The sequence below is a fragment of the Budorcas taxicolor genome, chromosome 20 (assembly GCF_023091745.1).
Source record: "Budorcas taxicolor isolate Tak-1 chromosome 20, Takin1.1, whole genome shotgun sequence".
In the NCBI taxonomy this organism is placed as follows: Eukaryota; Metazoa; Chordata; class Mammalia; order Artiodactyla; family Bovidae; genus Budorcas; species Budorcas taxicolor.
The window spans coordinates 54,978,996-54,996,419 of record NC_068929.1 but is presented as its reverse complement, the minus strand read 5'-3'; positions in this window follow the sequence as shown (position 1 = coordinate 54,996,419).

Here is a 17,424-nt window from a genome sequence, read left to right as displayed (position 1 = left end):
CTTACTCTGTGACCATCCCTGTTTGTCAAATTAGTTTAAGATTGCCTCTATAAAGGGGCTTCCGAGGTGGCACTAGTGTTAAAGAGTCTGCCTGCCAATGCAGGAGATGCAAGAGATGTGGGTTAGATCTCTGGGTCAGGAAGATCCCCTGCAAGGAGATCAAACCAGTCAATCCTATAGAAAATCAACCTTGAATATTCATTGAAAGGACTGATGCTAAAGGTGAAGCTCAAATACTTTGGCCACCTGATGTGAAGAGCCAATTCATTGGAAAACACCATGAAGCTGGGAAATACTGAGGGCAGGAGGAGAAGGAGGCAGCAGAGGATGAGATGTTTGGATGGCATCATTGGCTCAATGGACATGAATTTGAGCAAACTCTGGGAGCTAGTGGAGGACAAGGAAGGCTGGTATGCTGCAGTCCATAGGGTCTCAAAGAATCAGACTGACTTAGTGACTGAATAGCAGGAACAAACTATCAAACACAAGGTTTGATCATGTATTTCAAAATTCCTTTTCAAGGACACAGTGGGACTGTTCAGGCATATTCACTGGGTATCATATGGTATGACTCAGGTCTTAAACCAAGTTTTGGATCTGACAATTTCTTTCTGTCTATACCCTTGACCTTTCAATCAAGGGAGCCCATCACCAGATGCTATTAATACTTTCAAGTAGTGACACTTGTTCTAGGACATTACTGACATGGAAGAATTTCAGTCCCTGTTATTTTTGGAAAAGCCACTAGTAACCATGATTAATGCCTTTGAGATCTGGAAGCCCAAATGCCACTATTTAGATATATTCATAACTGTGTGTGTGTGTATTAAAGTGTTTCATCTTTTATTTTCATTATGTGATATTGATTTTCTACTTTTATGTTTTTCTAAAATTACTATGCATTTGGATTGAAAGTTTTGTGCCAAATCTCAAACAGATATCTTGATAGAAAAATATAATTCATTTCACTTTTATTTATTAGGGTTAAACCAGTCTTAGGTATATGTCACTCCTCAGAGCTAGATCAAACTTTACTTAACAATAATTAAGCAAAAATAAACCCCTGAGTGATAGAGACCCAGTAAAGATTTTCTCTCAATTCCCTGTTATTTTCTGATTTCTTATTAATTTCAGTGCAAAGCAAGTGTTAGACACTACAAACAATACTGTCAAGTGTTGCTGAAAGTGGGATTTTTTTGATGTTATAAAAAATTGTGCATAGTACTACTTAAGTTGCTTTTATTTTAATGGGAGCCAAACCCATTCACTAAGACAAGCTAAGGAATTTTCCTATATAACAGAGCAAAAGTAATTTCTTAATCATTCAGCTAATCTAGAAAACAAAAATGTTTAAAACATTGTCTTTTCCCCTAAATTAATGATTCTCTTCCAGTGCACTAAGCACAGGCAGCATGCAGAAGCGCGGCCAAGAGCTACCCCTCATCCGAGGTCAGGGGCAGAGGCTTAGAGTGCCAGGCTGCGATGGCGCAGGAACGGCCAAGAGGAGCTACCTTGTGTCCGAGGCCAGGGGTGGTGGCCGAGAGGAGCTACCCCACGTCCAAGGTTGGGGGCGACGGCCGGGAGGAGCCACTCCGCATCCGAGGCCAGGGGCAGCGCTCGAGCCAAGGGCGGCAGCAGGAAGGAGCAACCCCATGCCCAAGGCCAGGGCAGCGACCGGGAGCAGCAACCCCACATCCAAGGAGTGGTGGCTGTGTGGGTGCAAGAGGGCCTAGAGGAGCCATCCCACATTGAAGGTCAGGAAGGGTGGTGGGAGGAGATACCCCTCATCCAAGGTAAGGAGCAATGGCTGTGCTTTCCTGGAGCAGCCCTGAAGAGATAACCCACGCCCAAGGTAAGAAAAATTCAAGTGAGATAGTAGGTGTTGCAAAAAGGCATCAGAGGGCAGACACACTGAAACCATACTCACAGAAATCTAGTCAATCTATTCACACTAGGACCATAGCCTTGTCTAATCCAATGAAACTAAGCTATGCCCGTGGGGCAACCCAAGACAGGTGGGTCATGGTGGAGAGGTCTGACAGATTGTGGTACACTGGAGAAGGGAATGGCAAACCACTTCAGTATTTTTGCCTTGAGAACCCCATGAACAGTATGAAAAGGCAAAATGATAAGATACTGAAAAAGGTACTCCCCAGGTCGTAAGTGCCCAATATGCTACTGGAGGTCAGTGGAGAAATAACTCCAGAAGAATGAAGGGTTGGAGCCAAATAAAAACAATACCCAGCTGTGGATGTGACTGGTGATAGAAGCAAGGTCTGATGCTGTAAGAGCAATATTGCATAAGAACCTGGAATGTAAGGTCCATGAATCAAGGCACATTGAAAGTGGTCAAACAAGAGATGGCAAGGGTGAACGTAGACATTCTAGGAATCAGTGAACTAAAATGGACTGGAATGGGTGAATTTAACTCAGATGACCATTATATCTACTACTGCGGGCAGGAATCCCTCAGAAGAAATGGAATAGCCATCATGGTCAACAGAAGAGTCTGAAATGCAGTACTTGGATGCACTTTCAAAAATGACAGAATGATCTCTGTTTGTTTCCAAGGCAAACCATTCAATATCACAGTAATCCAACCCTATGCCCCAACCAATATGGCTGAAGAAGCTGAAGCTGAATGGTTCTATGAAGACCTACAAGACCTTTTAGAACTAACACACAAAAAAGATGTCCTTTTCATTATAGGGGACTGGAATGCAAAAGTAGGAAGTCAAGAAACACCTCGAGTAACAGGCAAATTTGGCCTTGAAATATGGAATGAAGCAGGGCAAAGACTAATAGAGTTTTGCCAAGAAAATGCACTGGTCATAGCAAAAACCCTCTTCCAACAACACAAGAGAAGACTCTACACATGGACATCACCAGAAGATGGTCAACACTGAAATCAGATTGATTATATTCTCTGCAGCAAAATATGTAGAAGCTCTATACAGTCAACAAAAACAAGACCAGGAGCTGACTGTGGCTCAGATCATAAACTCCTTATTACAAAATTCAGACTCAAACTGAAGAAAACAGGGAAAACCGCTAGACCATTCAGGTATGACCTCAGTCAAATCCATTATGATTATACCGTGGAAGTGAGAAATAGATTTAAGGGCCTAGATCTGATAGATAGAGTGCCTGATGAACTATGGAATGAGGTTTGTGACATTGTACAGGAGACAGGGATCAAGACCATCCCATTGGAAAAGAAATGCAAAAAAGCAAAATGGCTGTCTGGAGAGGCCTTAGAAATAGCTGTGTAAAGAAGAGAAGTGAAAAGCCAAGGAGAAAAGGAAAGATATAAGCATCTGAATGCAGAGTTTCAAAGAATAGCAAGGAGAGATAAGAAAGCCTTCCTCAGCGATCAATGCAAAGAAATAGAGGAAAAGAACAGAATGGGAAAGAGTAGAGATCTCTTCAAGAAAATTAGAGATACCAAGGGAATATTTCATGCAAAGATGGGCTCGATAAAGGACAGAAATGGTATGGACCTAACAGAAGCAGAAGATATTAAGAAGAGATGGCAAGAATACACAGAAGAACTGTAGAAAAAGGATCTTCATGACCCGGATAATCACGATGGTGTGATCACTCACCTAGAGCCAGACGTCCTGGAATGTGAAGTCAAGTGGGCCTTAGAAAGCATCACAACGAACAAAGCTAGTGGAGGTGATGGAATTCCAGTTGAGCTATTTCAAATGCTGAAAGATGATGCTGTGAAAGTGCTGCACTCAATATCCCAGCGAATCTGGAAAACTCAGCAGTGGCCACAGGACTGGAAAAAGTCAGTTTTCATTCCAATCACAAAGAAAGGTAATGCCAAAGAATGCTCAAACTACCGGACAATTGCACTCATCTCACACGCTAGTAAATTAACGCTCAAAATTCTCCAAGCCAGGCTTCAGCAATACATGAACCATGAATTTCCTGATGTTCAAGCTGTTTTTAGAAAACACAGAGGAACAACAGATCAAATTGCCAACATCTGCTGGATCATGGAAAAAGCAAGAGAGTTCCAGAAAAACATCTACTTCTGCTTCATTGACTATGCCAAAGCCTTTGACTGTGTGAATCACAATAAATTGTGGAAAATTCTGAAAGGGATGGGAATACCAGACCACCTGACCTGCCTCTTGAGAAACCTGCATGCAGGTCAGGAAGCAACAGTTAGAACGGGACATGGAACAACAGACTGGTTCCAAATAGGAAAAGGAGTACGTCAAGGGTGTATATTGTCACCCTGCTTATTTAACTTATATGCAGAGTACATCATGAGAAACACTGGGCTGGAAGAAGCACAAGCTGGAATCAAGATTGCCGGGAGAAATATCAATAACCTCAGATATGCAGATGACACCACCCTTATGGCAGAAAGTGAGGAGGAACTAAAAAGCCTCTTGATGAAAGAAAAAGAGGAGAATGAAAAAATTGGCTTAAAGCTCAACATTCAGAAAACGAAGATCATGGCATCTGGTCCCATCACTTCATGGGAAATAGATGGGGAAACAGTGGAAACAGTGTCAGACTTTATTTTTTGGGGCTCCAAAATCACTGCAGATGGTGATCGCAGCCATGAGATTAAAAGACACTTACTCCTTGGAAGAAAAGTTAAGACCAACCTAGATGGCATATTCAAAAGCAGAGATATTACTTTGCCAACTAAGGTCCGTCTAGTCAAGGCTATGGTTTTTCCTGTGGTCATGTATGGATGTGAGAGTTGGACTGTGAAGAAAGCTGAGCGCAGAAGAATTGATGCTTTTGAACTGTGGTGTTGGAGAAGACTCTTGAGAGTCTCTTGGACTGCAAGGAGATCCAACCAGTCCATTCTAAAGGAGATCAACCCTGGGATTTCTTTGGAGGGAATGATGCTAAAGCTGAAACTCCAGTACTTTGGCCACCTCATGCGAAGAGTTGACTCATTGGAGAAACTTTGATGCTGGGAGGGATTGGGGGCAGGAGGAGAAGGGGATGACAGAGGATGAGATGGGTGGATGGCATCACTGACTCGATCGATGTAAGTCTGAGTGAGCTCCGGGAGTTGGTGATGGACAGGGAGGCCTGGCGTACTGCGATTTATGGGGTCGCAAAGAGTCGGACACGGCTGAGTGACTCACCTGAACTGAACTGAATGATTCTCTTCAGAGAAAAAGTCTGAAGTGTTTCTCTTTGACTCACTTCACTCTGTACATTAGGTTCCAGGTTCATCTACCTTATTAGAACTGATTTAAATGTGTTCCTTTTTATGGCTGAGTAGTATTCCATTGTGTATATATACCACACCATCTTTATCCATTCATCTGTCAATGGACATGTTCTAACACATATATACAGAATCTAGAAAAATTTTACTGAAGAATTTATTTAAGGGCAACAATGGGCAATCAGATATAGAGAATAGACTTATGAATATGGGGAGAGGTGAGGAGAGGGTGAGATGTATGGAAAGAGTAACATGGAAACTTACAGTAGCATATGTAAAATAAATAGCCAATGGGAATTTGCTGTATGGCTCAGGAAACTCAAACAGGGGCTCTGTATCAACCCATAGGGGTGGGATGGAGAGGGAGATGGGAGGGAGATTAAAAAGGGAGGGGATATACTTATACCTATGGCTGATTCATGTTGAGGTTTGACAGAAAACAGCAAAATTCTGTAAAGCAATTGTCTTTCAAGAAAAAATAATTTTAAAAAGTATAAAATGAATATTGAACAAAGTATACAATTTATAAATATTGTTTATAAATTGCTGAGGTCACTCAAAATTGTTAAAACTGTGTCAATAGAGTTTTGGCCATTTAACAGCACATCCATGGCATACCAAGGCATGATCATGTTTGGTATGATAAGATAAATTAGATGAATAGGAGACCCAGTAAGACAATTATAACTTTTTACCAATTAATTTTCTACAGTTTCTTTCTAGATCCCGTCAGTCTATTCATAACCGCGATGATAGCTTAAAAACAAACCAACGAACACAAACATGTGCTCAAATCCTATAATTCCACAACATTTGTAATTTGGGATCTGAGCAGGAACTAACCATTTTTCTCTTTAGATGGAAAATTTTACAAATTTCCTTGTGTTCTAGACCACATCCCATATTTCAGAAGGAGATTTTGTTACCAGGAAGAAAAATTTCCCAAGTTATGAAAGATAGAAGGACAAAATTTAGGTTAAATTGAAAAGAAGAATCTAAATCATGATATTTATCTAAAAATTACAATGGCTGACTTTGAATGTAGTGAATTTTCCACTATAAAGGAAGTCAGCCATGACACGGACTAGGGGAGAGTATATTTGTTTATAGAGGGTATTCAAACACAAGATATGTCATTTAATAAAGCTTTATTTTATATACAAATTTTAACATTTTCAAATAATTTATTCAATTTAATATTCATATTTCAAATTTGGAATAAAAATATGAAATAAAAAGTGCTCTGTTCAGTTGTTCTTACTAATTGATAACTTGTATATTCAAGAAAGTTTTTATAGGTTGAAAGAAACAAGGGAAAATTTCAAACAAGAAAGAAGTCCTTATAATTATTATCTGTTTTTAATGATAAGTTAAGCCATACATTAGACACGTTTTGATTTCTTATTATGTTCAGTAACCACTTAATTAAGTAACCTTAAAATAAATCCAAGTTAGTAATAGAAACTTTTTAAGTAATTTCAATACCATAAGTGCTAAGATAAGGAATAATTGCCTTACTTTAATTAACCTATCAATGATTGATAAACCATACAATTTTAGCTATCTTCTGTTATCAGCAAATTTATCATTACTGAAATAAACAGATAATTAACCTTAGTTTTTCACTTCAAAAATGTGAACTATGGACTGCTTCTGATAGTCATCTAGAAATCTTTATAATTTGATTCAGTTAAAAAGATAAGAAAGATTAGACTCAAATTACATCACTTTAGAGATTGTCTCGTCTTTCACCTTCAGTTGTTTCTCTCAGGTTTGTCTTTATCATTTTCCTCACCCTCTAATTCCTCTTTTTCTCTTCTCTCTCTTTTTTTTTTTTTCACTTCTTTCCCTCCCCATCTCAGTAGTTGTTTACTGAGCACATCTGACTGTCAGATGCTGTCTCTGATTGTTATATACAAAGACAAGACCCTAGACACTTACCTTCAGTCTAATAGGACATGCCTGTATGTGTGTGTGCATTCATGCTAAGTTCCTTCAGTCATGTCTGACTCTTTGCGATCCTATGGATTGTAGCCTACCAGGCTTCTCTGTCAATGGGATTCTCTAGGCAAGAATACTGCAGCAGGTTGCCATTTCTTTCTCCAGGGGAATCTTCCCTGCCCAGAGATCAAACCAGTGTCTCTTATGTCTCCTGCATTGGCAGACGTGCTCTTTACCACTAATGCTACCTTGGAAGCCCCTATTAGGACACTGGCCTTCAAATAAATAACTGCAGCATAATGTGAATATTGTTCTACTTATTTTTCCATACTCTATTTTTTAATATAAATTTATTTATTTTAATTGGAGGTTAATTACTTTACAATATTGGCCCAAAGAACTAAATAGACATTTCTCCAAAGAAGACATACAGATGGCTAACAAACACATACTCTATTTTTTATTCATTAGCTTTCTTTTGACTAAGAAGATTTGTGATTTCAGTTTTGTAAACTTGTATAGCATTTATTCTTAGGAATGGGTGAAACATTTATTGTAAGTTATGTGTTCTGTGCTGTGCAAGTCACTTCAGTCATGTCCGACTGTTTGTGACCCTAAGGACTGTAGCCCATCAGACTCTGCATTCCAGGGGATTCTCCGGGCAAGAATATTGGAGTATTGCTTCATTATTAAACCTGAATTAAAGCCTGATTTTCTTAATTTCTTTTTCATCTTTCACAGGTTAAAAAAAGAAAAAAAAGGCTGGATTTATATTTTTACTGTATGCAATCCATAATACACAAATAAAAGCTTACTACTGTAGGCAATAATTATGTCAAAGTGCATTTTGTTTCATTTTATGATGGACTGCCAACTTCCCATTAAAAGGCAAATCTTGTATTTTGAAAGGTTAAATAGGATCATATTTAAATAGTATCTTGGCAGGTTCAATTTAGAATGCAGAATATATTCAATAGAAGACCAATCTCTACCTTATTGAATTGTACTTAAAGAGAAATTAGGCCCATTTTTAGTCCCTTTAAGCTCCTAAATTGCTATACCATTGCAATTTGTGAATTTGCACAAAACAGTTTTTTTTTAAGCTTTTTATTCTATATTGGAATATAGCCCATTAACAATGTTGCGATATTTCAGGTGGACTGTAAAGTGCACAAAACAGTTTTCTAAAAAAAATGTGCTTAAAATTCATAATGATAAATTCTACAAAAACATTAAAAATGAAAAAATATGATAGCATATTGGAATGAAAAATGATAAACAAAAAAGTAAGTTTTAAGATAGTAACTATAGGGTAAACATATGCAAGTGGATATACATGAATGGTTATACTCCATTTGCACATGAAAATAAAATTACATTAAAAAGAAATTTAGATTTCATTGACTTATTCTGCCACTTTCATAATTTGTACTCATCTTCTACCTCTTATAAGGTATCCCAGGAGAAAGTTTTCTAGTGTCTTCTATTGATATCCATGTAGAAGCTGCTTCTTGTGGAAAAATTACAACAATCTGTGTCATACTGTTGCTGACTTTCTCTCCCAACATTTTATATAAAACATCTCAAGAAAATGAGTACTAACACTGCTGGATACTGACTCATCTTCCATGTAATAAATGTTTAAAAGTTTAATATCAAAATAAGTCTACTCTTTACATGTAAGTTTATGAATAGGAAACAGTTGAAGAAATGTATAGCAGTTATCCCTGAGTGCAAAATATTGCAAATTATTCCCTTTTATTTTATTTTTAAATATTTTCTACAATAAGCATATTTTTAAAGAGAGGTTTAACAAAATCAATTTATGAATTTAAATTGCATTAAACTCAGCAATATCTAATAATAAAATGATCCATTTCTTGTAGTTTATTAAGCATTAGTCAAAGACCTACTGCATTTGCTCAAATCTAATATTGATGGGGAGTAAAAAAGAATCAAAAATCAATCCTTTATTTTTTAAGTTATGCATTGAAACATTGGACAGTTCACTAATTCTTCTGTTTGAATTGTGTTTATTCTTCAAGGCATGGCATGTTGTGAAAATGTAAAGTATTCAGCTTTTTTATATTAATAGAAATGCTAATTATTTGCTAATATTTTTTTTTTATGTGGATCAAGGGATAGAGTTATATTACTAAACACAACTGCATAAAGTGTGATGAGTGCAGTGATTGCCTGGCATTAAGAAAACACTGTAAAGGACCTAATTAGTTTGAAGGTCTAGGAAGGTATCCTAAGAAAATAAAATGAGGTCTAAAATGTGAAAAGGAGTTAGTCTGGATTAAAGAGAAAGGGAACAATTTGGAATGGAAAATGACACTCTTACATTATATATTATAGTAAACATATATATATAGGTTTATTTTATATAAAATGTATTTGTATATATAAATAACATATATATATATATATATATATAACACTTATAAAATAGGTTTCCCAAGTGGCACAGGTAAAGAATCTACCTGCCAGTGCAAGAGACACAAAACATAAGAGTTTGATCACTGTTGGGAAGATCCCACAGAGTAGGAAATGGCAACTCACTCCACTATTTTTGTCTGGAAAATCCCATGGACAGAGGAGCCTTTTGGCCTACAATCCAAGGGGTCACAAAGAGTGGGACATGACTGAGCAACTAAGGACACATACACACACACACACATATACAATGCAAAGAAATAGACCCAGAGAGAATTTCCTGGATGGAATATACTATTCACAATTGAGGATATCTCACTAACTTTTGGAGAAGGCACTGGCACCCCACTCCAGTACTCTTTCCTGGAAAATCCCATGGACGGAGGGAGGAGCCTGCAGCCGCATTCTGTAGGGTCGCTAAGAGTCGGACATGACTGAGCAACTTCACTTTCACTTTTCACTTTCATGCATTGGAGAAGGAAATGGCAACCCCTTCCAGTGTTCTTGCCTGGAGAATCCCAGGGGGTGGGCTGCTGTCAGTGGGGTCACATAGAGTCAGACACGACTGAAGCAACTTAGCAGCAGCACTAATTTTATTCAACAAACATTTGATAATTTATATGTACCATATGCTTTACAAGGTAGTACAATAGTCCTACTGTTTATAGAAAATACTTTCCTATTATATTTCTGCTTCTTCCCTAATTGTCAGATAATCTGTTCTATATGTTTATAACTCTATTAAAGGACATGTTTGTATCTGTGCTTGCGTTTGTGTAGATGTGTTAATAGGATGGCTTTCTTGCTTATTTCTTCACTCCTTATTTCTCAAGGCCCTTCACTGTGTAAATAAATATTTTCACCAGAAAAGTATATTAGTGGTTCCTAATGTGTCATTTCTTTTTTTGTATGTGTAGTAATGTTAAACAGTATATTATTTAAGGCAAAGTGATACTAGTCCCTATTGTTTCTATTTTCTATTAAGGCAAAATTCTGTGAATATTAGCCACAGAGATATTATTTATCACTACTTGCTAACTCCTACCAAATGGCAAAGTGTTAACTAATATAAATGTTTGGGGGCATGGCTAACCACTGATTTCTAGCCTTGCATCCCCAGGAAACAAACGCAACTTAGTTTTGCATTCTCCTGATTTTAGAACTACTGTAGGCAAATTTATCTCAATAATTGATAGCAAAGATAGAACTAGATAAGAAGGATATTTCTTAACAGGTTTCCCTACAAATGATGGGACAAAAACAAGTCATCCGTTTCACTTGCCTGAAAATACCTCTATGTATTAAAGAACCTTGTACCTAAAGGGATGAAACTATATGCAAAGTATGATTTAATTTTTTTAATTCTATGTTGCTAATTTTTAAAAATCCACATGGTTCTTCCCCAATGTAAGATGTAAACAGTAGGGAAACATTTAACGTACTGAAGAACTTAATTTAATAGGACCCCAGGAGCCTGAAAGCAACTTACGCAGTGGGAGAATCTCGCTCATTAATTTCCATGATGCAACACCCAAAGGTATTGAATTTTAAATGAATTCACGAACATAATAAATCATCCTGACTGTCAAGTGAAATATAATTTGTAAAAAATTTATTACCCATGATTATCATGTATTAATCATAAGGTTTAAAAATCTAAGCAAATGTTATACTCCTAGTTGGATAAATACTCTAGATTGCAAGGAGTATTTAATGCATTTTGACATCAAGCTGGCCATGGCAGAGTTTATATTTCTAATGAACACCGTCTTAGTCTTTGATAGCTCATCTTCTTCTTGTCAAGGTACTGAATCCATCTGTAACAATGTCACATATATCCTTGTGCTTTGACTTCTAAATCCATGCATTCATCTCTTTCTAAATGCTCGTATATCTCCCATGTGTGATCCAATGCCTCAGTGTCATTTTGGAGATGATGGCAAAGAACAGTTTCTGCAGGAATGGTTTGTGGCTGCAAAGCATCCCAAAATCTGTAAAAATCAGCTTTGAGGTTTATGGCTGCCTTTTACTGTACCCATACAACTCGATGAAACATTGGTGTTTTTACTTTTGTCTTGAACAAGATAGGCTGTTTCTATATGTGAAAGCAGACATTATATCTTCATTCATTTTTATGCATAGCAAAAAAGTCAACATTCACAAAAATCAAACCCTAATTTCTGGGACTGATTGTAAAGCTCCATGGTCTCATGGAACTTGTCAAGCAACCATTCTTCCTGTTAAGATTTGTATATGATTGATGCAAAAAAATTGGTAAGCATTTATTCTACATTATTCTATAAGACCATGCGTGTGTACTCAGTCTTCTCTGACTCTCTGAGACCCCATGGACTGCAGCCTGCCAGCTTCCTCTGCCCAACAAATTTTCTAGACAAGAATACTAGAGTGCCATTTCCTTCTCCAGGGGATCATTCTGACCCAGGGATCAAACCCGAGTCTATTGTGTCTCCTGTATTGGCAGGCAAATTATCTACCAATAGTGCTGCCTGGGAAGCCCCCTGTAAGGCCATACTAAATATGATTCACATCATGGCTGCAGCAAACCAGATAGGAGGGAGTTAATATCTCTATGTCAGACACTAGGAGATAAAAATTCTAGGAAACCTATCATCTGTCCAAGCTGCAATTTCTAACAGTCTCCATAGAGTCATTAATCGTTCTGTAAATGGTTCAAGCATAATGTCTCAAATGTTTTAATCTATTTGCAAAATTTATTGTAGAGAGATGCCAAGTCCCTTTTCGAGGTAAGTATTTCTGTTCAGTCACTGAGTTGTGTCCGACTTTCTGTCACTCCATGAACTGCAGCACTCTGGATGTTCCTGTCCTTCACCATCTCCTGGAATTTGTTCAGACTCATGTCCATTGAGGCAGTGATGTCATCAACCATCACATCCTGTCTCCTTCTCCTCTTGCCTTTAATCTTTCCCATCAGCAGGGTCTTTTCCAGTGAGTCAGTTCTTCACATCAGGTGGCCACTTACTGGAGCTTCAGCTTCAGTTCAGTCCTTCCAGTGAATATTCAGGGTTGATTTCTTTTAGGATTGACTGGTTTGATCTCCTTGCTGTCCAAGGGACTCTCAAGAGTCTTCTCCAGCCCATAGTTCGAAAGTATCAATTATTCGGCACTCAGCATTCCTTATGGTCCAACTCTCACATCCAAACATGACTAGTGGAAAAAACATAGTTTTGACTAGAGGAACTTTTGTCAGCAAAGTGATGTCTCTGCTTTTTAATATGCTATCTAGGTTTGTCATAGCTTTTTTTCTAAGAAGCAAGTGTCTTTTAATTCCATGACTGCAGTCACCATCTACATTGATTTTGGAGCTGAAGAAAATGAAATCTGACACCATTTCTACTTTTTTCCCATCTATTTGCCATGAAGTGATAGGACCAGATGCCATGATCTTAGTTTTTTTTTTTTTATTTTTTTAAATGTTGAATTGTAAGTCAGCCTTTTCACTCCCTCTTTCACTTTCCTCAAGAGGCTCTTGAGTCCCTCTTCTCTTTCTGCATTAAAGTGGTATCATCTGTGTGTCTGAGGTTGTTGCTATTTATCCCAGCAATCTTGATTCTAGCTTGTGAGTCATCCAGCCCAGCATTTTGTACAATGTAATCTGCATATAATTTAAGTAAGCAGTATGTCAATACACAGTCTTGACATATTCCTTTCCCACATTTGAACCAGGGAAGTATGAAATTCACTTTATATTATGCTGCTGCTGTTTAGTCACTAAATCATGCCCCACTCTTTGTGACCCCATGAACTACAGCCCACCAGGCTCCCCTGTCCATGGGATTTCCCAGGGAAGAATACTGGAGAGGGTTACCATTTCCTTCTCAAGGGATCTTCCTGACCCAGGGATCAAACCTGCATCTCGTACATGGACAGGTGAATTCTTTACCACTGAGCCACCAGGGAAGTCCATAAAATCAACTCTACTTGTATTACGAAAAGACATGACTAGAAATTAGATGGTATGAAAATCTGTAGAAAGATACCTTTTAGAATGGAGAAAGAGCTGGTGCAAAAGCCAAACACGAGCCACAGATGTCCTTGACATATTCAAAAACAGCAAGTACACTGATATTTAAGAGAAGGGTGGGTGAAAGGGTCTAAGACATGATTCAGATGACTTGTGATTGAGGGGCAGAGCTCACAAGGCCTTTTATTGGGCTTGTTAAGGACTTTGCTTTTTCTTCTAAGTGACATGTGAAATCATCTAAGGATTTGTGAGAAGTGCCAAATTCTGGTTTATCATTTTTAAAGGCTGAAGTTTAGAAAATATACAGAAGGGAGGGAGAATCTCATGTGATTAACCTGGTAGCTATTTTGATAATCTCAACCAAGAGTTTTTTTCATGAGTATAAGACTCAGAAAGGCATAGGTTTTTGACTGTTTTGTTTTTCTATTGCTGTATCCACAACAGAACACTGTCATAGATGTGGTAATCACTCAGGAAATATTGTCTAATGAATGAATAGCAGATTGAAGGTAGTTTATGATGGGCATGGTGATATGATGGAGTTCTGATTATAGCTTGATGTTTCAGTTCAGTTCATTTGCTCAGTCATGTCCAACTCTGTGCAATCCCATGGACCAGGCCAGGCCTCCCTCCCTGTCCATCACCAACTCCCAGAGTTTACGCAAACTCATATGCTTCGAGTTGGTGATACCATCCAACCATCTCATCCTCTGTTGTCCCCTTCTCCTGCTCTCAGTCTTTCCCAGCATCAGGGCATTTTCAAATGAGTCAGCTCTTTGCATCAAGAAGCCAAAGTATTGGAGATTTAGCTTCAACATCAGTTCTTCCAATGAACACCCAGGACTGATCTCCTTTAGGATGAACCTCCTTGTAGTCCAAGGGACTCTCAAGAGTCTTCTCCAACACCACAGTTCAAAAGCATCAATTCTTTGGCACTCAGCTTTCTTTATAGTCCAACTCTCACATCCATACATGACTACTGGAAAAACCATAGCCTTGACTAGATGGACCTTTGTTGGCAAAGTAAAGTCTCTGCTTTTTAATATGCTGTCCAGGTTGGTCATAACGTTCCTTCCAAGGAGTAAGTGTCTTTTAATTTCATGGCTGCAATCACCATCTGCAGTGATTTTGAAGACCCCCAAAAATAAAGTTAGCCACTGTTTCCACTGTTTCCCCATCTATTTGCCATGAAGTGATAGGACCACATACCATGATCTTAATTTTCTGAATGGTGAGTTTTAAGTCAACTTCTTCACTCCTCTTCCACTTTCATCAAGAGGCTCTTTAGTTCTTCTTCACTTTCTGCCATAAGGGTGGTGTCATCTGCATATCTGAGGTTACTGATATTTCTCCCGGCAATCTTGAGTCCAGCTTGTGTTTCATCCAGCCAAATGTTTCTCATGATGTACTCTGCATAGAAGTTAAATAAGCAGGGTGACAATATACAGCCTTGATGTACTCTTTTCCCTATTTGGAACCAGTCTGTTGTTCCGTGTCTAGTTCTAACTTTTACTTTCCGACCTGCATACAGATTTCCTAGGAGGCAGATCAGCTGGTCTGGCATTCCTCTCTCTTGAAGAATTTTCCACAGTTTGTTATAATCCACATAGTCAATGGCTTTAGCATAGTCAATAAAGCAGAAGTAGATGATTTTCTGGAACTCTCTTGCTTTTTTGATGATCCAGAAGATGTTAGCAATTTGGTCTCTGGTTCCTCTGCCTTTTCTAAATCTGGAAGGTCACAGTTCATGTACTGTTGAAGCTTGGCTTGGAGAATTTTGGGCATTACTTTGCTAGTATGTGAGATGAGTGCAATTGTGTGGTAGCTTGTGCATTCTTTGACATTGTCTTTCTTTGGGATTGGAATGAAAACCGAGCTTTTCCAGTTGTGTGGCCACTGCTGAGTCTTCCAAGTTTGCTGGCATATTGAGTGTAGCACTTTCACATCATCATCTTTCAGGATTTGAAATAGCTCAACTGGAATTCCATCACCTCCACTAGCTTTGTTTGTAGTGATGCTTTCTAAGGCCCACTTGACTTCATATTCCAGGATGTCTGGCTCTAGGTGAGTGATCACACCATCTTGGTTTTCTGGGTCATGAAGATCTTTTTCATATAGTTCATCTGTGCTTTTTTGCCACCTCTTCAGAATATTCTGCTTCTGTTAGGTCCATACCATTTTTGCCCTTTATTGTGCTTACTTTGCATGAAATGTTCCCTTGGTATCTCTAATTTTCTTGAAGACATCTCTAGTCTTTCCTATTCTATTGTTTCCCTCTATTTCTTTGCACTGATCACTGAGGACAGCTTTCTTATCTTTCCTTGCTATTCTTTGAAACTCTGCATTCAAATGAGTATATCTTTCCTTTTCTCCTTTTCCTTTAGCTTCTCTTCTTTTCTCAGCTGCTTGTTAGGCTTTCTCAGACAACCATTTTGCCTTTTTGCATTTCTTTTTCTTGGGGATGGTGTTGATCCCTTCCTCCTGTATAATATCATGAACCTCCATCCATAGTTCTTCACTCACTCGGTCTATCAGATCTAATGCCTTTATCTACTTCTCACTTCCACTGTATAATCATAAGTGATTTCATTTAGGTCATCCCTGAATGGTCTAGTGGTTTTCCCTACTTTCTTTAAGTCTTAATTTGTCAATAAGGAGTTCATGATCTGAGCCACAGTCAGCTCCTGGTCTTGTTTTTGCTGACTGTATAGAGCCTCTCCATCTTTGACTACAAATATAATCAATACAATTATAAGTCACCCAGAAATTATTTAAAGTATACAGTGGGATGTGCCTGGGTTTTTACAAATATTATTCCACTTTAACTGTCAGTCTTCCCAGAACAAAGAGACTACTTACCATACTTTGAAAGTCACGCACATTTAAGCTGTTTCATAATGTTCGTTCCCTGCTCTCTCTTTTTTTTTTAATCAACACATATATTTGTAACTAATGTCTCTCTAGTTGCATAAGTTGCTGCAAAGGAAATGAAAATTCCGTGAAAATCTCAACTAATATAACATGTTATTGTAAGCTAATAATTTATTTTATAAAGTCAACACTAGAATAACCTCTCCCACTTAACTATATTCTTATATTAATATGTGTTATTTATTTTAAAGTTCAAACAGCTTTCCACAGTAAATATTAGAAAGGATTTTAGTTATATAATACTATTGTGATGTGATCATTTCATAAAATGTTAGAGATATATGGTGCACTTTTAATTAATTTTTATAGTGCATCTTTAATGCTAACATTTGTCTATTTAAGAACAGGGGATTAAATGTTATGAATGACCATATAAAAGCAAAAAAAAACTTTAATAATAAGGACCTGTTTGTTAATAACAATCCATTCAGTTCTGCTTAGCATATAAAATAAATAACATTTATCAAAGTGATTACTATAAATTAATAAGCTATTTTCAGAGAGTTCATGCTACTTTGCTAGGCTAAAGTTAGTATTTGTTATACAAAAATATTTCATAAAATGAGTGTATTTATCTAGAATGATTTTTAGCTGATATCATATCAAACTACATTCAATATATTTTTAAATTTTTTTTTCTGATAACACTGAAAAGCAAGAATAATACACCACCTAAGATGTCCATTGAAGAAAGCTATGCATATAATTACTTCATATAATTTAACTTAAAATATATTTGAAATTTTAATATAAATCTTAAAACCTTAAGAAGGAGGACTTTAGTTAATCATGTAAATCAGGAATTTTATTCTTAAATGTACCACATGCTATGAATACTTTCTAACTGATATAACTATTAACCATTATAATTTTTAAAATATGTTTTTATCCCACTGATAGT